This window comes from Lissotriton vulgaris, chromosome 1_1 (assembly GCF_964263255.1).
Source record: "Lissotriton vulgaris chromosome 1_1, aLisVul1.2, whole genome shotgun sequence".
Classification (NCBI taxonomy): domain Eukaryota; kingdom Metazoa; phylum Chordata; class Amphibia; order Caudata; family Salamandridae; genus Lissotriton; species Lissotriton vulgaris.
This window is the reverse complement of record NC_141685.1, coordinates 951,645,112-951,659,278: the sequence shown is the minus strand read 5'-3', so window position 1 is coordinate 951,659,278 and position 14,167 is coordinate 951,645,112. Positions and strand designations below refer to the sequence as shown.

Below are 14,167 nucleotides of genomic sequence, written 5' to 3'. Positions count from 1 at the left end.
TGAAGCTTATATAGCGCATGACTTACCCTGGGGCATCTCCGCGCTTGCTTAGGGAACCCATCCTGGTATTCCCCTGTGAGATTACCCTGGCAGGGTATCCACAAGGTGAAAGCCAGGCATCCCACCGCGAGGGGCCGATGTGGAGATTAAGCAAGCTATTGCCCAGAGTCGCAGAGTGTGAACCCGTGAGTCGAGAAGGCACCGGAGCGAGAATTATCGAGTCCGTGGAATTATTGAGCCCAAGACCCGCCGAGGCGGGGAATTGAACCCTGGTCCAGGGCCGAACTCAAGCTCCAGGTCTGCCGCCTCTAACCCCTGAGCCACACTTCTCCAACATGCCAGATGGCGTATGCAGGCTCTGCAGTGGGACCTGAAGTTCCAATGGGCACAGCATCAGGACAACCTGTCCGATCATGTCCAGATCTCGGAGAGCACTGCGCGACACTTGCAGTTGTGGCTCAGGAAACTCGATTGGGTCAATGGCAGATCCCTCTCCCTTCCCCAACCGGAGCACACAGTAGTGACTGATGCGTCCATCCTGGGATGGGGAGGCCACTTGGGAGAGGCGGAGATCAGATGCCTCTGGTCTCCGGCTGAGTCATGGCTTCATATTAACCTTCTGGAGGTGCGGGCGATCCGACTTGCACTGAAGGCATTTCTTCCCTCTGTCGTGGGGAGTGTAGTGCTGGTGTTCACGGACAACACCACTGCCGTGTGGTATTGCGACAAACAGGGCGGGTGGGGTCCTGGACCCTATGTCAGGAGGCTCTGCGCCTCTGAACATGGCTGGAACAAGATGGCATTACTTTGGTGGTTCAACACCTGGCAGGTTGTCTGAACGCGAGGGTGGACGAACTCAGCTGCCGGTGCTTGATGGATCACGAATGGTGCTGAACTCTGACATGGCACAAGGTCTCTTTCAGCAGTGGGGAGAGCCTTGGTTAGATCTATTCGCCACCGAAGAGAATACACAATGTCATCAGTTCTGTGTCTTGGAATTTCCAAGGTGGTACTCGCTCGGCGCCGCTTTTCGTCGCGAGTGGAGTTACGGTCTGTTGTACGCCTTTCCGCCTATATCACTTCTGCCCAGAGTGCTGAAGAAGATCAGGCGCGACCGGACCCAAGTTATTCTTGTGGCTCCAGACTGGGTTCGAAGAGTATGGTATCCGGAGCTACTCTGTATGAGCATCGATCCCCTGACCTGACTGCCTCTTCTGGAGGATCTTCTGTCACAGTAGCAGAGGACGGTCCTTCATCCGAACCTGTCCAGCCTCCACCTCCATTCATGGAGATTGAGCGGCGAAAGTTGACGGCTTTCGACCTTCCTCCCAAGGTCTGTAATGTCATTCTGGCAGCCAGGCATCCCGCCACTAAAACAGTGTACGCCTGCTGATGGAACAAATCTGTGGCATGGTGCACAGCCAAAGCTGTGGAACCCCTTTCTGCCCCTCTTTCTGAGGTTCTTCTGTTTCTACTGTCTTTGGCCCAGCAGGGCTCTGCTCTTGGCACCATCAAAGGTTATCTTTCTTTCATTTCTGCCTTCCTGAGGCTTCCTGATCAGCCTTCTCTTTTTAAGTCCCCGGTTAACCGTTTTCTCAAAGGCATTACACACACGTTTCCTCCTGTGCCTTTCATAATGCCTCAGTGGGACTGAAATCTTGTCTTGACTTACCTGATGTGCGCTCCTTTTGAGCCCCTTCATAACTGTCATCTTGGTCTTCTCACCTTGAAGACTGCTTTCCTGGTTGCTATCACTTCTGCCAGAAGAGTGAGTGAGCTCCAGGCTCTTTCTTCTAAACCTCCTTTCTGTTCATCCGGACAAGGTGGTTTTAAGGACCCGTCCTTATTTCTTGCCGAAGGTTGTCACGCCCTTCCACATTGGGGAGACCATCACTTTGCCCACCTTCTTTCCGCCTCCTTTCAGGGAAGAGGAGAGGCTCCACCGTCTGGACCCAAAACGTGCTCTTGCTTTCTATCTGCAGCGTAAACAACCGTTCCGGGTGGGTGATCAACTCTTTGTTGGCTGGTCAACTCTTTGTTGGCTGCGTGGGCGCCAAAAAAGGTTGGGCTGTGCACAAACAGACCATTTCACGGTGGGTCGTTCGGTGCATTAAAGCATGCTACTCCTTGGCCAAGAAGGAGCCTCCGGTGGGGCTACATGCCCATATGACCAGGGCAACTGCAGCCACTATGCCTTGGGACGCGGTGTTCCCTTGCATGACATTTGTCAGGCAGCTACGTGGGCCTCGCTGCACACGTTTACAAAGCACTACTGCCTTGACAGGCAAGTCCGGAGAGACGGCTTCTTTGGCCGTTCTGTTCTCCGTGACTTCCTGGTGTAATTTTGTTCGCAGACCCACCACCGGGGTTGGTATTGCTGGGGTATCTATTCTAATGTAAGGAATCTATCACTAATGTGTCTTTTTCAGATGCACAAGTTACTACTTGTGTAACAATATATCTGTAAGAGACATTAGTTAGTGATAGATTCCTTACTGCCCCACCCATCCTCCCCGTTCTGCGAACTGATTACTAGGGTTAAGGTCATCCCCTTTTAGGGCCCTAGTTTTCTGCACCAATGGTCAGTGTCTTGCATGGCTCTGTGTTCCTGTCGCAGAAAGTCGTGTACAGAACTGCCGTCAGCGTGCATGAGTGGCGCCTAAGTACTCTCCCTGATGTCATCCCAGCGCTAACGATGCCAGTGACGGATGCGGAGCCGCAGGATGCCACCTACTGACACGCAAGGGTACTGTAAGCAAAAACTCTCCGGATCCAGTCTGACGCCTGGGAATATTCTAAGGTAAGGAATCTCTCACTAACTAATGTCTCTAACAGATATATCGTTACACAAGTAGTAACTTGTGCGTCTATATAAAAGGACAGCTGCCTCTAGACTCACTAGTAGTGTCCAATGCTAGAAAGCGTGTTAATTCACAGATATCAGAGGATGCACCACCCCCAGATAAAGAATCCAAACTGCTAGAAGCATCAGGCAAAAGGGTAGCTGCGCAAGGGGCCAATCACTGGCGCACAGCTAATACTCAGGCACTACTGGCTAGATGAGACAAGGCACAATACGACCAATTAGATACCCTATTACAGCATTTGCCAGACCAATATAAAACCCAAGCAAATGACCTCATTCAAGAGGGAAATTGATAACAAATGCCTCAATTAAATGTGCACTTGATGCAGCAGACACTGCTTTAAGATCTATTAACCCCAGTGTACTGCTCAGACGAAATGCCTGGCTACGCATTTCAGGCTTTAAGCAAGAGGTCCAGACAACAATTTTAAATCAGCCGTTCAATCAAGAACACCTTTTTGGACTGGCTGTGGACACAAATCTTGAAAAAATGAAAAAAGACACAGAGACTGCAAAGTCCATAGGAGCCTTAGAGTCTCCACAAACACGTGGTTTCTTTTGTCACTCCTTTTATAGAGGAGCCTCTAAAAACATCAGTACAGACACTTCGGCGTCATTTGAAACTACCACTCAAACATCCCCCAACAGAGGATATATCAGAGGAGGTTACAGAGCGAATAACAAAATAAGAGGACAAGTTAACAATAACGCTCGCACCTCCCCTGCTTCTAAACAATTACTTCCCTCCAGTCCCCCAGGCCATTCCACTCCGGTCAAGGGGAAGATTATCCCAGTTTCTACTAGTCTGGAATTCCATCACAACAGACAAGTGGGTAAAGCAGATTATCCAATATGGTTACTGTCTGGAACTTACAGCTACCTCACCCCCCAACATACCACCCAAGCAGCGTCCGATGTCCACAGAACTTCTTGCACTATTAAAACAAGAAGTTCTCTCTCAGCTTCAAAAGCACGCTAAAGAGCCAGTCCCTTGCTCCATCAGGGAACACGAGTCTACTCCCTGTATTTCCTAATGCCCGAAAAGGATGGGACTCTGAGACCAATACTCAATCTCAGACCCCTCAATCTGTACATACATTCGGATCACTTTCACATGATCACTCTCCAACAAGTGCTTCCACTTCTCCAACAAGTGGTTCCACTGCTCCAACATGGAGACTTCCTTGCCACACTAGATCTCAAGGATGCATACTTCCACATTCCCATACATCCTTCTCACAGGAAGTATCTAAGGTTTGTTGTGGACAGACAAGATTATCAGTTCAAAGTCCTTCCATTCGGGGTAACCACCACACCCAGAGAGTTTACCAAATGCCTGGCAGTGGTAGCAGCACAACTCCGAAGACAAAACATTCATGTCTTCCCATATCTAGACGACTGGCTAATAAAAGCCAGATCATCCGACCAGTGTGCTCAACACACTAATCAAACCGTACAAACACTCCAGGACTTGGGATTCACAATCAACTACACCAAGTCGCACCTCCAGCCCGCTCGGATACAGCAATATCTTGGGGCCACAATAAACACTTCTACAGCTCCAACATGTCCCAATCCAGCCAGGATAGCCAGTATACAGACTCTCATTGCCAAATTTCAGACACAACACTCTCTCCCAGCCAGAGTGTTCATGCAACGAATAGGCATGATGGCATCTTGCATCTTTAGTGTACCCTATGCAAGACTTCAAATGCGTCCCTTACAGGAATGTCTAGCACATCAGTGGAATCAGGCTCAAGGACTACTTACAGATCTGGTGTTGGTAGACAGCCGCACACACCGCTCTCTGCAGTGATGGAACACAACAAACTTATCTAAGGGGCGGCCGTTCATCGAGACAGTTTCACAGATAATTCTAACAATGGACGCATCACTCACAGGGTGAGGACCCCATCTCCTCAATCACAGCACTCAAGGCAAATGGACCACGCAACAGAAAGTGCTCCATATCAATCATTTAGAACCATTAGCAATATTCCTAGCACTAAAATCATTCCAACTCACTCCATGTACAAAACAAGGCTGTCCTCATCCGAACGGACAACATGACAGCCATGTATTACATACAAAAACAAGGAGGCACACATTCTCTGCAGCTGTCCCAGGTCGCACAGAATATTTGGAGGTGGGCCATTCCGCGAAACATATACCTCCTTGCAGAACATCTTCCAGGAGTTCACAATAAGATTGCTGATCTGTTAAGTCGACAGACTCAACAGATTCATGAATGGGAACTACATCCACAAGTTCTTCCGCCATTTTTCCAAATGTGGGGCCAGAACCAGTCATAGATCTGTTTGTCACAAAAACGTGAAATGCTCAACCTTTGCCGCCAGGTTTCCACACCCCCTGTCCAAGGGCAATGCAATATGAAGGAACTGGTCAGGCAGATTTGTGTACGCTTTTCCGCCACTCCCACTGATTCCACTTGTGGTACGCAAGCTCCAACAACAGTCTCTAAAGTTGATCCTAGTAGGTTTCACATGGGCACGTGAACCGTGGTGCACCACACTGTTGGAACTCTCACTAGTCCCACACCAAAAACTATGCCTCTCCCCATCACTACTAACGCAGACCCAAGGAGAAATAAGGCACCCCGATCCAACTCAGCTGAATCTAGCAATCTGGCTCCTGAAGTCCTAGAGCTTGGTTACCTTAACCTTCCGCCGGACTGTATGAACATCATTAAAGACGCCAGGCGTCCTACAGCCAGAGCTTGCTATGCAGCAAAATTGAAAAGATTTGCCATTTACTGCACTAACAATCATATCAATCCACTGGATGCGTCCATCAAGAATATCATTTGCTATTTACTACATTTGCAAAGATGTAATTTGGCATACTCATCCATACGTCTACAACTAGCAGCACCTGCCGCTTACTTAAAAAAAACAGACAACACTTGTCAATTTTTAGAGTCCCATCAATTAAAGCCTTTATGGAAGGCCTTAAAAGAAACATACCTCCTAGATTACCACCCTCTCTGGTGTGGAATCTCAACATTGTACTTGCTAGGCTCATGGGACCCCCATTTGAACCTTTACATAAATGTGAACTTCAGTTCCTCACATGGAAAGTAGCTTTCCTTATCGCAATCACCTCTCTTAGAAGGTAAGTGAGATCCAGGCTTTAACCATACAAGAACCCTTCTTACAAATACATCGTAATAAGGTAGTTCTCAGAACAAATCAAAAATTCCTTCCTAAAGTCATCTCTGCTTTTCATCTTAACCAGTCAGTAGAATTACCAGTGTTTTTTCAAAACCCAGACTCTGGAGAGAGCTCTTCACACACTAGACGTCAAAAGAGCTCTACTTTATTACATTGATAGAACTAAAACCTTTCGAAAAACAAAACAATTGTTTGTAGCTTTCTCTCCACCACATAAAGGTAATCCCATCTCTAAAGCTGGGATTGCAAGATGGGTTGTTAAATGTATACAAATATTCTGCCAAAAAGACAAACACACCTTCACTAAACACTATTGTGTTGAAGTGCAAGCCAAGCAACAAGCTTCTGTAGGCCAAGCTGTTCTTAATACACTTTTTCAAAATAAAGCAACCGATACAGGTGACCACCGCTACGGGAGATACAGCTGTACAGTCTATGCAAAGTGTACTATCTGCAGCTCATATGCCTCGAACGGAAAATGCTACTTACCAGTATGCATCTGTTCTTGGCATGTAGAGCTGCAGAGTAGTACACGCCCTCCCGCCTCTCCGGGACCTGTATCTGTTCCAGTAATATCTTACTTGGATATACACACGGACATGTTTTTCTTTTCTACTAAAGCCATCATTTCCCATCATGGCGAAAAACAGTCTAAGGATGTAGTCGATGTCCATGCGCACTATCGTCCAAGGGAGGAGTCACCTATCTCGTGACAAAGACTTCTTCCAAGACAACAACAAGTTGCAACCATCCGAGCCCAGCACCAGATGGCTATCTAATGCAAAGTGTACTACTCTGCAGCTCTACATGCCAAGAACAGATTCATACTGGTAAAACACATTATGAAACATGATATATTGATTTAAGTTAAAAAAAAACTTCTGAGCATTTGAGCAGAAGACCATTCAGCTGCCTTCAAATTATCTTCCAATCGACCACTTAACATACACACCCTACTTGCCATCGCTCCTCTCACTGAATGTGCTGTAAATGTTGACACACCAACAACTGCTTCCTTCATAGCAGCCTTCACCCATCATGCAATTGTTGCACTAAAAACCGCTTTATAAAGTTTCACACATAAAATCAACACTTGCTCAAGCCTCAGCTCTCTTTTCCAACATCCTATTCTCATATTCTTTTAACCGGCGTACCACACAAAATCTTGGAAACTTAAGCAAAGGATAAAATATGGACCCAAACAAAGTCAAAAGGCTATCCCTGGATATGCACTCAATAAAAATCTGTTCTCAAAAAAAAATTGTCCTGAAGAAGGTGTGACCATATCCACGGCCTCTAACACTGAAACGCGTCGACGCACCACATAACATAGAATCCAAGTAAAGTCTAGGGGGCTCCAGCTATACCCCAATTTTGGACACTGGAAGTCACATGAAATCTGTGTAAAGACTATTGGAGCTGACCAATCTGTAGCAATATCGTTTGTTCTATTGAAGATAGGGGTTTCTTTGTCTTTCTCTCTTTTATTTTGAAAATGTATTGTATGATTACACTTGATGATTAGATTATGGTACATTTGTTTCTCTTTTTTATATATTTGTTTTATAAACTTGATGCATTATTGAATGTTTTAATATATTTTTATTGTATTGTATGAGATGTCTCTATGTCAAATGTTTTCAGAAAAATATTTTTTCAGAATTTTTTTTAAAAATTCTTTGTCTCCTTTTGGAAGAAGAATAGTGTTCGATTTTTAAATAAAAGACTGTAAACATTACATTTTAGTTTGTGACCAGTAATTTAAGAAATACACCAACTAAATACCCTGATTGAATGAGATGCGACCATAACAGAGCAGAGTGAGCTTTACTGTCCATGAGCCAGTCCAGGAATAGCTTTTGACTTTGATTGTCTGTAGTACCCTGTTCCCTGGAACACGTGGGGTCTTCTCTCTTCCCTTCACCTAAAATATGGACCCAGACATTGTTTTAGTCCGCCTGCAAACCTAAAAAATTACACCATTTGGTTGAAAAAACCTATGTGATATTTCCAGTGCCTTCACATCTGACACCCTTTGGAAAGTAATAAGACATAATAATGTAGTCAACTTCCAAGATGGCTTTCTCACCTCTAAGTACCTTTTGTCCAGCCATCCCTCATATAACTTGAGAACTAAATCTACATTCCATAATGTGGTATAGCTAGGATTCGTAGGTCTCCCCAACTGAATTCCCTTCATCACCCTACATACCAGTGGACCAATCGATACACCTTGTTTGAGTGACCAGCCGCCACCGCTGACCTGTAACAATTCACTGTCCTGTGAAACACCCCCTTATCAAACAACTCTACCAGAAGGTTCACCACTTGAACATCATCTGCCTCCAAGGGATCCAAACCCCCTTCCAAGCATCAGCCGAACCACACCTTCCATGCTCCTCTATACCTCTTCCTTTTCTGCAGCCGAACCCAAGTCCTGAGTATCCTCCTGAACACCTGATACCTTCCATACCAGAAGGTTGAGAGAACCCACCTATAGCAATGGATGCTCTCCTCCTTCCACATTCGTCAAAAGTCCTTTGCATGACACCACCATCAATGGTTCTTCTACTGCAAATTCCATCACGGGTGGAAACCATGGTTGTCTTCCAAAATGGAGTAACCAAAACTACCTGACACATCTACCTTCTCACCTGAACCAAAACCCTCTGGATCATAGAAACTGGGGGAAACGCATAGCCCTTCATCCCCTTCCAGTTCTGCAAAAATGCATCCACTGCTATTGCCCCTGGATCCAGTCTCCACCTCACATAATTTTGGTACTGAAAGGTTAGCCTTGATGCAAAAAGATCCACTTCCAGAGGACCCAACTCTCTGAAAAACATCCTCTCTTTACTTCCAATCACTGTAATCGGTCATGTATCAAGAATTCCTAACTACCATAACATTCAAACCCCCCCCTGCAAACACTCCGCCTTCAATCCTATTTTGTGTTTCAAACAAAAATCACATATCTTCTTTTCCAAATCCCCTAGACCTTTGGACCTCGTACCTCCCAACCTGTTTATGTATGCCACAGCCAGCTCATTTTCAGCAACACAGACTTCCCTTTGAAACCGGTCTTGAAACTCTCCAATGCAAACAACCCTGCTTGCGTTTTCAAACAATTTATATGTGTTCGAGGCATGTGGGCTGCTAAATTCATATCTTAGCATTAGATCGCCGCCTAGTGTTGGGTCCGAATGATCGCACATTGTTGTCCTGGAAGAGTCTTCGAAGTGTCCTGAGATAGGTGGCTCCTCCCCTGGACTACAGTGCGCATGGGCATCGGCTCCATCCCCAGATTGTTTTTTTCCGCCATTGGGTTCGGATGCGGTCTCGACGTCTCTGTCGGAACCGAGAAAACATAACTTTATTCGGCCAAAAGGCCTTGTATTTATTACGTCGGTATTGTTTGCGTGCGGTCTCGAGTTCTTCCGTCTCTCGGAGCCGGAATCAGCGGAGTTTTTGCTCTTCGGACATCGAGGCCTTCTCATCGCGACTCGACAGCAACTTTTCCAGCATGGAGCGGAGTCCGTTTAAGCTCTGTCCGCTCTGTGGGGCCAAATACCCACATATAGACGCGCACCCGGTCTGTAACAAATGCCTTTCACCAGACCATAACGAAGGAAACTGCAGAGCCTGTGCAAGTTTCAGGTCCAAGAAAACACTCAAGATTCGGCGCGCGGTGCGCCTTGAGGCCCACCAAACGGCCCCGGAACCGGACGACATCTTGGACGAGCAAGAAGAAGAGGGCCTGAGCCGTCATCTTCAAATCTCCCCGCCCGAGACGGAGGTCGAGGCGGATCCGGAAGACGACGACGAAGTCGTGGATCAAGGCCTTGAAAACGTCGACGAGGTAGGGGACGTCGAACAGGTTTATGGGGCCGTGGAAGATAGCTCAGGGGATGAGCTATGCCCCGAAGTTTACGGACATACAGAACGGGTCACGGGATCGCCTGTCGGCCTTACCCAAGACCCCGTCGCGCAAGCCACGGCCCCGCCTTTAGGCCCGGCCACGGACATACTTGCTGCACAGACGGTATCGAAACCGAAACTGAAACCTACGGTATCGACTACACCTAAGATGGCCGAACCGAAAACGAAACTGAAACTTAAGGACTCCAGCGTCCCTAAGATGGCGGCCGTACCACCAAAAACAAATAAAAGCGCTGCTTCATCGACTCCCTCGACCTCCGGTCCACAGAGATCGAAGAAATCTGTCGATTCCACCGTGTCGAAATCGGTGCCAGAGGAGGGATCCTCTAAAAAGGGCGGAACGCACAGGTCAACCGCTGCGACGCCGGCAAAGCCCGCCAAGGACAGCAGCTCGGCTCCGACACCAACTGGGACGTTGGTCGGACGCGTGGTAGAGACGGATCCGTCGAAGTCACACGGATCGAAGGCTGGCACATCTGCGCATCGATCCAGGGCCTCTGGGGCGGCGGACGCAGCATCATCGTCCAAGACTCAAAAGGGCCAACAGAACGTCGGATCCGAAGGCAAGATCAAGGATTCCTCGTCGGTGCCAAAGGCCACTGTGAATGAAACGTCCCTCGTCGCTTCTTCACTACAAAGAATTAGGGAGAAAGCCGCTGCTTCGTCGGCGCCGACGCCATCGCCACAGAAGGCGATAGACGTTCCGGTCAAATCTGCCAGTAAACTCCTCTACCTTCTGCCGCCAAAAGAGGCGCCGAAGGCCTTCTCAACAAAATCGACACCAAAGAAGTCGGATTCTTCAACGGCAGGGGCACTTTCAGGTCGAGTAATCGACTCAGAAGAGGATTCAGAGTGTTTTATCGACGCTAATACAGGCAAATTGACCCTTTACAAAAGGAAGATAACTTCACAGCCGGTGGACTCCTATGTCATCCCCCTGAAGAAGAAAAAGTATCCACAGGACGCCTCAGGCCTCATGGAACCTATCCAGTCCCCTCTAAGAGAGAGCCCAACTCCGTCTCCAGACCCCTCTGACGGTGAGGGATATGGTGAAGATGACCAATACACTTTCCCAGTCAATGAACCAGATGCACAGCCGGATTCATATGATGACTTTGGTGACCAAGACACCCATAATGTGGGACAAGACCCACAGCCTTTCAGTACACGTGCATCCCCAACAGAGGATTCTGCAGGTTTCCATGCACTCATTGAAAGGGCAGCTGCTAATCATGATGTGGACATGCATGCTGACCCTGTTGAAGAGGATTTTCTATTTGACACTTTTTCAGTTTCTGATAGAACTGTAAAGACACTGCCTATGCTCAAGGGGGTCCTCAAGCATGCGGCGGACATCTTTAAAGAGCCTACCAGGGCGAGGGTGGTCAATCCACGTATTGAAAAAAAGTACAGACCAGCACCTGCAGACCCGGCATACATTCGGGGACAGTTGCCGCTTGACTCCCTGGTGGTCGCAAATGCCCGGAAGAGGGCCAACTCCCAAACAGCGGGTGAAGCTCCTCCCCCGGATAAAGAGTCCAAGGTGCTAGAGGCAGGAGGCAAAAGGGTAGCTGCGCAGGCTGCCAATTTCTGGCGTATTGCAAATACACAGGCACTATTGGCACGTTATGATAGGTCGCATTACGACACCCTAGAGCAAATTGTGCAACACCTGCCTCCACAATTTCAAGAGGGCACCAAAATGATTATACAGGAAGGACAACTGATCTCCAACGCAGCCATGAAGTGTGCACTGGATGCCGCGGACACAGCCGCTAGGACCATTAACACTAGCGTCATGCTGAGACGACAGGCGTGGCTCCGCATATCGGGGTTTAAACCTGACATTCAGACAACCATACTTAATCAACCTGTCAATCCTGATAGACTGTTTGGTCCAGATGTTGACACCACCCTAGAAAAAATTAAAAAAGACACCGAAACTGCCAAATCTATGGGGGCCCTTCAATCACAACAGTTTCGTGGCAATACTTTTCGTCGCTCAGGTGCACGTGGAGTCACCAGAGGACAAATGGGTCAGCAGTCACAATTCTCTAAAGGTGGAGCACAATCCTCGTACCCCAAACAGAACAAGGGGGGCTACAGAGGAAACAGCACCAGAGGACGCGGCAGAGGGAACAACAACTCACGCTCCTCTACCCCAAGCAAACAGTGACTCTCTGTCACTGCCCCCGACCACTTAACACCTGTCGGGGGGAGACTACAACAGTTCCTGCCCGTCTGGTTCAACATCACCACAGACAGGTGGGTGCGACAACTTGTCCAGTACGGTTATTGTCTAGAGTTAAAATCCACTCCACCCAACATTCCACCAAGGCAAAGGCCTATGTCCGCAGAGCACTTGCACTTATTGCAGCAGGAAGTGGTGGTGATGCTGCAAAAAGGAGCAATCAATCTCGTGCCAGTGGGGGAGGAAGGCACGGGGGTATATTCCCTGTACTTCCTTATTCCAAAGAAGGACGGATCTCTCAGACCAATTCTGGATCTCCGTCCCCTCAACCTGTATATACTGTCAGAACATTTCCATATGCTTACACTGCAACAGATTCTTCCCTTGTTAAACCAAGGGGACTTCTTAGCAACCTTAGACCTCAAGGATGCTTATTTCCACATTCCACTACACCCGTCCCACAGAAAATACCTCAGGTTCACAATCCAAGGCAGGCATTATCAGTTCAAGGTCCTACCCTTCGGAGTCACCACGGCCCCAAGGGTGTTTACCAAGTGCCTGGCGACAGTGGCAGCGCACCTCAGGAGGCAGAACATCCATGTCTACCCCTACCTGGACGACTGGCTCGTTCAAGCCAAGTCGGAACAACAGTGCGCCGCAGACATGTCGACTACCATTCACCTCCTTCACGACTTGGGCTTCTCGTTGAATTACCCAAAGTCGCATCTTCAGCCGGCAGTTTCTAGGTGCGACAATCAATACCCTGACGGCCAAAGCTCAACCAAACCAAGTTAGGATAGAGAGCATGCAATCTCTAATCCGAAGGTTCAGACCACAACACTCACTTCCAGCGAGAGTGTTCATGCAGTTGATAGGCATGATGGCCTCCTGCATCTTCATAGTCCCTCACGCACGGTTGCATATGCGCCCGCTCCAGGAGTGCTTAGCAAATCAGTGGACACAGGCTCAGGGACAATTAACAGACCTAGTGTTGGTTACCAGTCGGGCATACGACTCTCTGCATTGGTGGACTCCACACAACCTTTGCAAGGGCCGACTGTTCCAGGAGCCAGTGCCACAGATTATCCTAACAACGGACGCATCTCTCCAGGGATGGGGAGCTCATCTGCTCAATTTCACAGTGCAGGGACTATGGACGACGCAGCAACAGAAGATGCACATCAACTATCTAGAACTGATGGCGATCTTCATGGCGCTCAAGTCCTTCATTGTACATCTGTGCAACAAAGTGGTGTTAGTCCGGACGGACAACATGACCGCGATGTACTACATCCAGAAGCAGGGGGGCACCCACTCACCGCAGCTGTCTCATCTGGCTCAGAGCATGTGGAAGTGGGCCATTCAGAGGAACATCTTCCTCATGGCAGAGCACCTCCCAGGGAAGGACAATCAGATGGCGGATCTGCTCAGCAGATACAGCCATCAAATGCACGAGTGGGAGATACATCCATCAGTACTCCAGCCGTACTTCCAAAGGTGGGGTCATCCAGAGATAGACCTGTTCGCCACAAGGGAGAACGCAAAATGCCAAAGCTTCGCCGCCAGGTTCCCACACCCGCAATCGCAGGGCAATGAGATATGGATGAACTGGTCAGGCAAATTTGCGTACGCTTTTCCGCCGACACCTCTGATACCACTGGTGGCGAAAAAACTAAGGCAGCACTCGATGACACTCATCCTAGTTGCTCCAACGTGGGCGCGCCAGGCCTGGTACACCACGTTCCTCGAACTCTCAGTGGTTCCGCATCAAAGACTGCGCCTCACGCCCAGGCTTTTGACGCAGAACCATGGAGAAATTCAGCATCCAGATCCGCAACAGCTCAACCTGGCGATCTGGCTCCTGAAGTCTTAGAGTTTGGATACCTCAACCTACCTCCTGAATGCATGGACATCATCAAGGAGGCAAGGAAGCCAACAACCAGAGCATGCTATGCGGCAAAATGGAAGCGTTTTGTCATT

At 48.3% G+C, this 14,167-nt stretch overlaps 1 protein-coding gene and 1 pseudogene across 8 annotated transcripts in view; both read left to right on the top strand.

Annotated features, from left to right (window-relative positions):
- The window catches only part of BAZ2A (bromodomain adjacent to zinc finger domain 2A), a 1,275,716-nt gene that overhangs the window by 890,802 nt on the left and 370,747 nt on the right, over positions 1-14,167 (top strand). The window lies entirely within an intron of this gene.
- On the top strand, positions 9,581-12,299 carry LOC147748260 (uncharacterized; annotated as a pseudogene).